Source organism: Corvus moneduloides, chromosome 3 (assembly GCF_009650955.1).
Source record: "Corvus moneduloides isolate bCorMon1 chromosome 3, bCorMon1.pri, whole genome shotgun sequence".
In the NCBI taxonomy this organism is placed as follows: Eukaryota; Metazoa; Chordata; class Aves; order Passeriformes; family Corvidae; genus Corvus; species Corvus moneduloides.
This window is the reverse complement of record NC_045478.1, coordinates 28,616,257-28,625,773: the sequence shown is the minus strand read 5'-3', so window position 1 is coordinate 28,625,773 and position 9,517 is coordinate 28,616,257. Positions and strand designations below refer to the sequence as shown.

Below are 9,517 nucleotides of genomic sequence, written 5' to 3'. Positions count from 1 at the left end.
TTCATGTGACAATTACTTAACTGTAAAGAAGTTCATCAAGGTTCCAATGCACCAAAGAGCAGTCGTATGCTTAAACTTAAGCACCTGCTTAAATTGTCCCTCTATATGACAAGTGACCTAAAAACGATGATGCTATTTTGATACCTTGTGAGGACATTAAGGAAGAGTTCGTTATATAAAATAACCTTGCAGGAGGTTATTTATATACAAGCTAATTTTATTCAAAGTACATTGAAGGACAGACAAAAACTGCTGAATTACAAAACAGCAGACTTTTATTAACTATGAAAAATTGTAACAGAAGTGTTCAGGGACTTTGGTCATTCTCATAGGACTTCTTTGCAACTTTTTAAATTCAACTATATCTTTCTTAAAATGGGGGTCAGGTGTGTATTCAAACTGCAGGTACAAAATAGTATATAATGGGATTTTTCTCTTATTTTTAATAATTTTTGGTACCGGAACCTGGAATGAGGACACAGTCTCTGCTCAGAATATAGAAGGATTTTGATCTGCACAGGATGGTATGATTTAGATGTCAATGCCCTGGCTAACCTAGGAACATTTAGATTTCCTTATGCTCAGCCATCTAGGTGGAGAAATGTCAAACTTACTTTCTCCTTTTCTGTTCAAGAAGAGTAAGAGTAAGAGTAAAGACTAATAAGCCCAACTATAAAAGATGGCCACAAATTTTTAGGAAATGTGAATTTTCTTGACAATTTTAATGAAGACTTCAATGTTTTGTTGAAAATAAAATTTTGCAAAAAGGTGTTTCAAGATGGACTTCTTTATTGGGAAAGTAATACTGTTTGCCTTCTCTCCCCATCAAGGAACAAGTGCAGCACTGCTAATAAATTGATCCTCTTCTTCATGATTTTTAGAGATGCTACATGCATTCGAGTAGCAGCTGCCCAACAGATGATTTGGTTTAAGATTCCATTTTCTCTTAAATCTCATGTATCATATTAAAAGTTTAAAAAATTTCTTCACAGTTAAATGGTTTCTCATGATTTTAGTTAATCTGCATTTTATATAAACTAGTCTCAAAGTCATGTTCCAAATGAGGGAGGAAAATATTCCCCATAAACTTTTAGCCTACAGACATACAATTGTTTTGTTTTTTTAAAGAAAACAGTTCTTAGAAGTCTTCCTCCATCCGTCTTGTTAATCTCCTCTTTTCTGTGCATGCAATAGCCATCAGTAGAATTCTATATGATGTTTTCATCTGTGCCTGCTCTACTTTTTCTGCCAATACAGGTATGATAAAACGGAAGTCTTAATATCATGGCTGCTTTCAATCTTTCCTGATAAACAGCTTTCCAGACACTTTTTTATTGTCACGAGAAACATTTAAGTAAGTCAATATTTCTATAGTATATAAGCAGTCGGAATAATAGTATACAATAAACATAGAGCAAGAGGAAAGTTTACAGCCCACTTCAATCTCTGTTCTCAATGTCATAGGCACTGTACACTTATTAGAAGATGATTCACCTTAATGATAGTTACATTTGACATTACCTGAGTGTTCAGTGTCTTGAAATGCAGAATTATCTTCTCTGAAGCGCAGCCAAAAATGTAATTATAATTCCTCATTTATGTATTTGTCTTCAAATATCTATACACTTTGATCATATGAATGCCAATTCAAGTGCCATTATCTGTTTAGTCATAGTCAAGGACAGGAGAATATGAGCTCCTAAAATCACCACACAATCTGTTTATCCCATTCAGTAAGATACAGTAACAGAGAACTGGTTATGCTTGAAATCTTAGCACAGTGAAATAAAAAACCTATTACCAAAGCATCATTTTACTTAGATATTGAACATATACACATCTGAAGTCTTTAATTTAAAAGAGACAGTGTTTTTTGGACAGTGCCTCACTGGAACTTTTCAGATAAGAACAGCTAAATTTGGCCTTGAAATACAGTTTTAAAAACACGTTGAGCATATTTTTTTAGCAAGTGAGTATTCACAGCAAAATGACACCTTCACGATGTTAAAAAGAAGCCCAGGGTCATTGCCTTTTAGTGGAAGGTCACTAGCTAATCAACCCACATTCACACAATGTGTAATTGAGTTTCCAACATTGAGACATAGGTCCTTACAGAAATGCTTTACTTACAAAGGTGTCATCAATAATGAAATCTAGACACAGGATTAAAGCCTCCAAATTAGCAGTGTCACTCAGGACTTTTAACCTACTATTTTTACAGCCTCTCTCCAGGAGCTCTTCTTGCCTTCTGTAATCAGCACCAGAACTATTCACTTGCTCCCTGATAAGCTTTTATCTCCATGAAGTGAAGGTGACAATGAAACACTCTCCTGCAAGATCCTCCTGGCAGCACTCCCACATTGCCTACTGGACTGTTTTGATCCCATTCCATATGTCCACAATTTAAGTAGCACTACAGCTGCCTGTCTCTGCATTGTGTCGCATCCCAAAGCCGGGCACAATCCTGCGGTACCTGAGTTCCAAAGTAATCTTCTGAGCCTATTTCAATTTTCACATTAAAGAGCATGCTGCCTGGGACTTGATGATTACAGGTTTGTGAGGACAGGATCAAACAGAGAAAGATGCTAGCAGGGAGTCAAGAGTAATAACATTATTCTGCAGACATAGCCAGTTTTCTCTTCTGCTTTGAATGAATTCAGTCATCTACAGCAGCACTGATGTAAACACAGCCTTGCAGTTTCATATTGCTGCAGATAAATTTGAACAAATATCTCATGTGTCATTGCATCCTGGAAAACAATTTATGAGAGAGCTGGTTTTATCATTAGCTAATTGTGGCTCCGGATTATTAAGTGCAGAGACTGAAGAGTTAGGAATATCTTCATAACATAGGGATAGGTCCATACATGATAATTGGCTTGAGCAATAAAGCTATCAATTATTCTGTCTGCTGATTAAATACTATGAACACTGATGAATCAATTTATTTTTAAGGGCAATTCACTTTCATAAACAGATACTAACTGCTCTTTTTTCCCCTGAAATCTGTCAAATGCTCTTAGCTCTCATTACATCACCATTTTAGTAAAAGAACTGATGTTTAATACCATAAGTTGTAGTTCTTTGACAGTGAAATGGTCTGTCATGTCATAATTCTACCTAGTGAAGTTCTGTATTCATTTACAAGTTGATTTCCTATTCAGAGAGAAAAATACTACTTAGAGATACCACAGCTGCCCCTCAAAAATTTTATTAGAAAGATATTTGATAAATAAAAAGAGTATGCATTAAAATGTTATATTTCATCTGGCAACAACTGATGTGTATATCTATCAGTGTTTTTAAAATCTAGTGTAATAAACGCTCTACTCTGCTTGCACTGGTGAGGGCTGAAATACTTTCCATCCTCTTCCTTTTCATTCAGAGAAGGAGAGAAGCACAAGAAGAATCATGCATGGACAATTTACAGGGGCAAATGATTGTATCACAATGAAGGACCTGGTTCTGGCATCCTTCCTATTCCATTCTCCTCTCCTTTACTTCATCCATCACTAGTATTACCACAATACTTACAAATCTGTCTCTGGTGGATTAAATAATATGATTAACAACTATTTTCAAGAGCATGAATGGTGGGAGACTGGTGTATTGCATTTGGGGATCTTTTACACTACATGTATCTATATCCATCTATGTATCTACATAGAGCTAGAATATGGATGGTATAGCTGTGGAAAATAACCAAGGTATCAAAAGGGTCTCAAAAAGGGGGGAGAAATATCTGAAGTGTCTGGATCTGAGATATGTAGTTGTAATATGACTCTGTTGAGATCCAGATACAGTAACTACATGAATTAATACCTCAGTATTACAGCTGTTTTCCAAAACTAGATGGACTTTTGTTACTGATGGGTTTTGATATAAGGTATCATTTAAGCCATAAGATACAAGAGATTAAAAAAAAATAAAACCAAAGAAAAAATAAATTACTTTTTTTTCAGTATCTTTGATTATTGTAGCTTTGCCATGTACCCTGGATTCAAATAAGTCTCTTTAAGGTTATTTAACAAACAAATATGTAGTAACTTCAAAGCTTATTTGGCCTAATACTTTATCCCTTCCACTTTAAGAACATCTCTACGTTCTGTGTAACTACGTTTGCACATGGTGTCAATTACTGACATAGAAGTGCTGTTTATAGAGATTATTTCAAAATCAATTCTAAGAAAACCATCAAAATTAGATATTGAGAACTAGAATTTCAGGAAAAAAGGGAAGATGTGGGTGTCTGAGACCTGAGGCTTTGAAATATTCAATGTCATCAAGGTCAAAATATTCAAAAAAGAGGACGCAAGAGACACAGAGTAAGCAAATAATGGAAATTAATATTTTTATGAATGAACCCACCACTATTTGAAAATAAAAATTTATACACTAACAGTTAAACTCCCTGATTACCCATGCATCTATTCATCTACATTCATGGTGAATCAAATATACTAAAATGTGTTGAGAAGTTTGATTATTTTACTTCTGCTAATATTTCACTTTCCTTATGTAATCTTGTTTCTTGTTCTACTTAAACTTTAGCAATTCTGTGTGCCCAGTTTTTAGGTCAAAGGAGCTTGTACTTTTCCTAAAGACATGAGGATTTTTTCTTAGAGGACATATTATGGGAAGAAGAAAGAAGATATCAATGGCTCAGTGACTCTTCAGTTTTCTAACATTGTGGAGCAGATATCTGGGTGTCTTAAAAATCTGTTCGCAGTGGCTTTGCAGACAACTGATAAAATTGAAGGCGTGCGTCCTATTTTAATTTGAAAGGCAAACTAACTCGAAGAAGAAAGTTGCAAGTTTTTTCTGGTCAGATGAATTGCCACAGATATTTTTCAAACTTATTTTTCAAACTTGCTGCTTACAAGAGACATGAAAATCTTGTTTTCAAGGCAAAAACATAATCTTATTTATCAGAGCGCTGCTGTCTTCTTCTTAGTGAGAAGGTAGACTGGGGGTCATCTGTCGTTTACAGTGATGTGTTATGTGGAACACTTGCAATTTATGGAGTAGTTATGGCTTGAAAGCACTACTGAAAGCTGCAAAACAAATGCCAGTACCTAAGCAATGTAAATGGAAGAATATAAATAAAAACATTAGGCAAAAGTTCTATGTAGTTTGCATAGGAATGAAGCTGCATGTTGCCCATTTTCGTTACTTGCTCTTTGGAAATCTTCCCTATTGTTTGGCGTTAGGGTCCTTCAGGGAATTTTCTCCCCATTTGTTGTCATGGAAATGGAAAATAGAGCTCTATTAAGAGACAAAAGGTGAGGCCAATGCCTTGGTATACCATTGGAATGGTTCTGGGGGAGGGGGCTGGGGGGAAGCCGTGTGGTTTTTGGCAGTCTCTTACCTGGCGGTGGTTCAGTCTTTGCCCGACTTGCAGGGGAGACAGTTGTAGTGTCTGGTGCTGGACTTCTCCTGCCCAGGGGGTTCAGTGCTGCTGTACAGTTTAAGAACAATTGAATGTCACATTTAGAACTTAAAGAGTAATTTATGGAATTTTGCAAATCTGTCTCACAAATTTCTGAAACCATGGTACAGCATTTGCTAAAATTATTTCAGACAGAAAATACCTCCTGTACAACAAAGCAACTGCCAGGGAACTAAAGTATTTTATTGAACATCCTCCTTTAAAAATGCTACAAGATCATCCTTCCTTTTATCATTTTGGTATCCAACCCGTCCACCTTTGGATTTGCAAGACATTATAAGCTTTGTCCTATACAGAAGAGAAGATATCTTTCAAAGGATATAAACCTGCAGGAATGCTCAGACTCTTCTACAACTTGCCCTTTCACTGCAAGAAAAGTGCCCTTTTTTTCTCATAGAAACTCACTTTTTTGCATCTCTACAAGACAATATGTATAGAACTCAAGTGTGAAGCTAGAGCCATCTTAATGTAGGTCAACTTATGGAGCAGTGGTTCTCACCTTTCATAGAAACCTAGCAAAGCTTAGAATTTCAAGGCTCCAAAGTAAACTTAGAAAACTAAAGCCAATGAATTTCAAAGAAATGTAGGCTCTTGGGAACATGTGTATATGTATTTTAGACAGAAAAATATGAAGTTTTATATACACACTTACCAGATGAGCTTTCAGGGTCCCTTCCAATCTGGGTGTTCTATATATGCATGCATATACAGACATACAATTATATGCATATATAAAAAGTCTGCTAATATACAATTAACATATAAAACAAAATATGAAAGCACATAATAAATATTCTATTGTTACTGTGTTTTGAGTATGTGATTAGACAATTATAATCACGTTTTCCTTTTATAATTCCAGTAGAAGAGATAGTAGATAATCCTGCCACATTGATGTTCTAAAAACTGTGAAATTGGTTTTCAATCCATTTTTAAAATGTTATTTAGCTTCCTAAATTACCAGGGGGTTTCTGATTTTTTTTTTTAAGCAAAGACAGAAATAAAATACAAATTATTAAATATGACCTGAGAATGGGGAACACTGTACTCTCTTCATTTCCCATTAGCCCTTCAGCACAGAGCTTGTAACAAAACTATTTCTGATGTTATGTTCCCTCCCCTGGTGGTGAAACTATAAAAAGAATAACTACAGCATGGTCCCTGTAATGCATTTTTATTTGGAAATTAGTGAGGGTGCCGAAGAGAAGCTTCTCATACTCAGGGTAGGAAACAATGGAGGGAAGATATTACTTACCTGTTTAAGACTGAAAATCCCCAAAACTCTAGTTTGTTGCTCCAGCCCCATCCTTTCATTAGAAACATTGCTTCCCTGTTCAATCCTTTCCTCTCTTCCTCCTCAGTGCTCCCTTCCTCCAGTCCTGTGCTTAGTACAGTGGGCTAGCCATTGCCTATTGAGAGTGAAAAAAAAAAAATATAGAGGACCAGGAGAGAGGCATAAATATTCTTAAATATTCTTTTGTAGACACTAGTTAGAAGGAAATGAAAGGAGTCCTTTTCCTCTTCTTACTGTTCCTCCTGTTCACTCATCAAATACTAATGGTTTAGTGCCATAATTGCATGAGTAATCTACAGTCATTACAAGTATAGACTGTACTGTAGGATGGCTCTTCCATTCATAGGAATTGCATGCCTGCCCTTATCCCTTTGAATAGTTTTCATTGTAGTTCTGTGAAATTTCAGCAAGTAGTAGCATCATGACAAGAGTAAAGCTGGCAGAGATGCTCTTCCACCAGATTTTCTGACTTGCTTTGATGTGGCCTTGATAACGTTAATGAGATCCACATCAGCCAAAGTGTCAATACTCTGAAAGCATTAAATCAGCATATGATTGAGTCTGCAGAATCTGGTTTTCCCTATTGAATGTTTCAGATGGAACCAAATTATGTCATGATCTCCAGATGATCACAGATGTAAGATTAGAAAGGGCAGCCCTGGACATCTGAGAATGTTTCTTTTAGCACAATTAATCTGCTAGTATCAGAAGGTACTTATGTTATTTTTTTAAAAACCTCATCTGCAGCAATCTGCAGCAATCAATTTTGAGTGAGGCCAACGCAGTTGCTCAATGCCCCCTTCCACCACATTCAAAATGAAAACAACAAATCTACACCTGTCTGCTGGAGGTTGTGGAGAGACCCCCAGATACAGTGAGACTGGGGCAGGCAGACTGAGACATTGGGAAGAAAGGACATGGACTTTGGCCAATGTAACTGCAGGATTCTTCAGAGCTTATACGAGATCAAGATAAAAGGTGCTTATGCTGTATGTGCAAAGACACATGCTCAGGGAGGGGTCTTACCTTTGTCCTCTAATTTCCTCTATGCTTCAGGTTTTCCTCTCCACATCTCTGCCAAAGAGGATCCTCATCAGTGTGAGTTCTGAACTAAGTGCACCTTCAGCCTGCAGAGAACAGCTTTTACTGGGAATAGTGTGGGAGCAAAGGGTGAGAAATGCAGAACTCCCTCAGAACACCAGGTTTCTGTGGAAATTGCGCCAGCCTCTTCCCAAGACTTCCTTTGCCACTGAAGAAATGCCATCAAAACTTCCCATTATTTTGACTCCATTCATTAGGATAAAACTAATATCCCAGAGGTGCCTATTTCTGTCCTTCATTAGGAAACTAGAGTAACTATCACATGACTGTCAGATGCAATGTCATGTGAGATGAACACCATCATTAACAATACTGAGACTGAAGATCACAAACTGTGGAGAGATAATGGCTTTTGCTACAAACACAACCAATGTCACAAGCATTTCATTTTGTAAACACTGATGGCTGATGAAAAACTTGGGTGATTTATCTTTGGCAGCCTGTTCCTTACGTCAGGTCTTACTTCACAGATCTCTTCCTGTGATCTCAGGGAAGCTATTAATAGTACCCAGTGTGATTAAAAGCCTTCCAGTGAATGTTGGTATTCTCTCACATCTGTTTTCAACTGTTATTTCTCCATAACTTACTTTTTGCAGAGCTGTGGAACTCTGCAACTCCCTATTCTGAAACTGATCAAACATGGGATACTTCCCTACAGTTAATCAGAACAGTGCTCTACCTTTTGCAGAACTCCTTTATAATTAATGTATCCAAGGTCTTGATCTTTGAGCCACAGAATTTTTTTCCAGTACACTATCATAATATAGTTTCACCTTAACCACCTATTTTAATACTTTTTTTAAATGTTAGAATTAGATATTCTATATCCTTCCACCAAAAATGAATTGTGAAGTCCAGGTATTCTATTTGAAAAATATCAGTATGTTACTTAATTTTCCAACGTGTTTACTGGATTCTTTAGTCTTGTTACTTAAGATAAAGGAACAAAGCCTTAGAGTCAAAAAAGAAGAGAAGGAAAAGACCAACATTATCTCAGTTTTACTGACATGGAAATTAACCATTAACAACAAAGAATAGAGGTTGTTGTGGCAATATGCCATCTTTTAAATTTGAATTATATTTTATATGTATACATGTGTGCACATGTTTTAAAAGCACTATTTCTCCACAAATCTCTCTTGTCTGAGACACTGATATGCACACAATTTATCTGAGCTAGACAATATTGATGCTCCAAGGGATATGTCTCACATGCAGTGAGAAAACACACCAAATTCAGAAACAAAAATGTTTCTATGTTTTCTAACTCCCTGTGCTTTATTGTTTGCTGTCTTTTTTTATTTATACCTGTCCTAAAAATCTGCAGAAAATCCTGGTCCTCTGACAGATCCAGAAACTACATCTTGAAAATCATTGCTTTAGATTGGACAACTGTTTTTCTGAAAGCCCAAGACAAGCAAAAATACTGTTGAAAAGTACATGCACAACCTGCACAATTCACTGATTTTAGCATCAAGATTCATTCCTGATACTGAAAGTCAGAAATCAGAAATAGTGAGGGACAGCAAACCTGCAGCAGCACCACACTACTGGTGTGGAGGGAAAGGTGTAGGAAACACAGAGTCTGGAATTAATGCTGACACCTGTTATCTGCTTATTTTTCATCCTGCTGATGATTTTTATTAATTTATTTATAAGGGTTTTTGCAACCC

General features: G+C 36.3%; 1 long non-coding RNA gene across 1 annotated transcript; it reads right to left on the bottom strand.

The window, feature by feature from the left end:
- Positions 1–5,378: 5,378 nt before the first annotated feature.
- On the bottom strand, positions 5,379–8,035 carry LOC116441098. Its single transcript, XR_004238879.1, has 3 exons — positions 7,770–8,035; positions 6,705–6,858; positions 5,379–5,458 (listed from the first exon to the last, which is right to left on the bottom strand). It is a non-coding gene; the product is annotated as an uncharacterized LOC116441098 (long non-coding RNA).
- Positions 8,036–9,517: the final 1,482 nt, after the last annotated feature.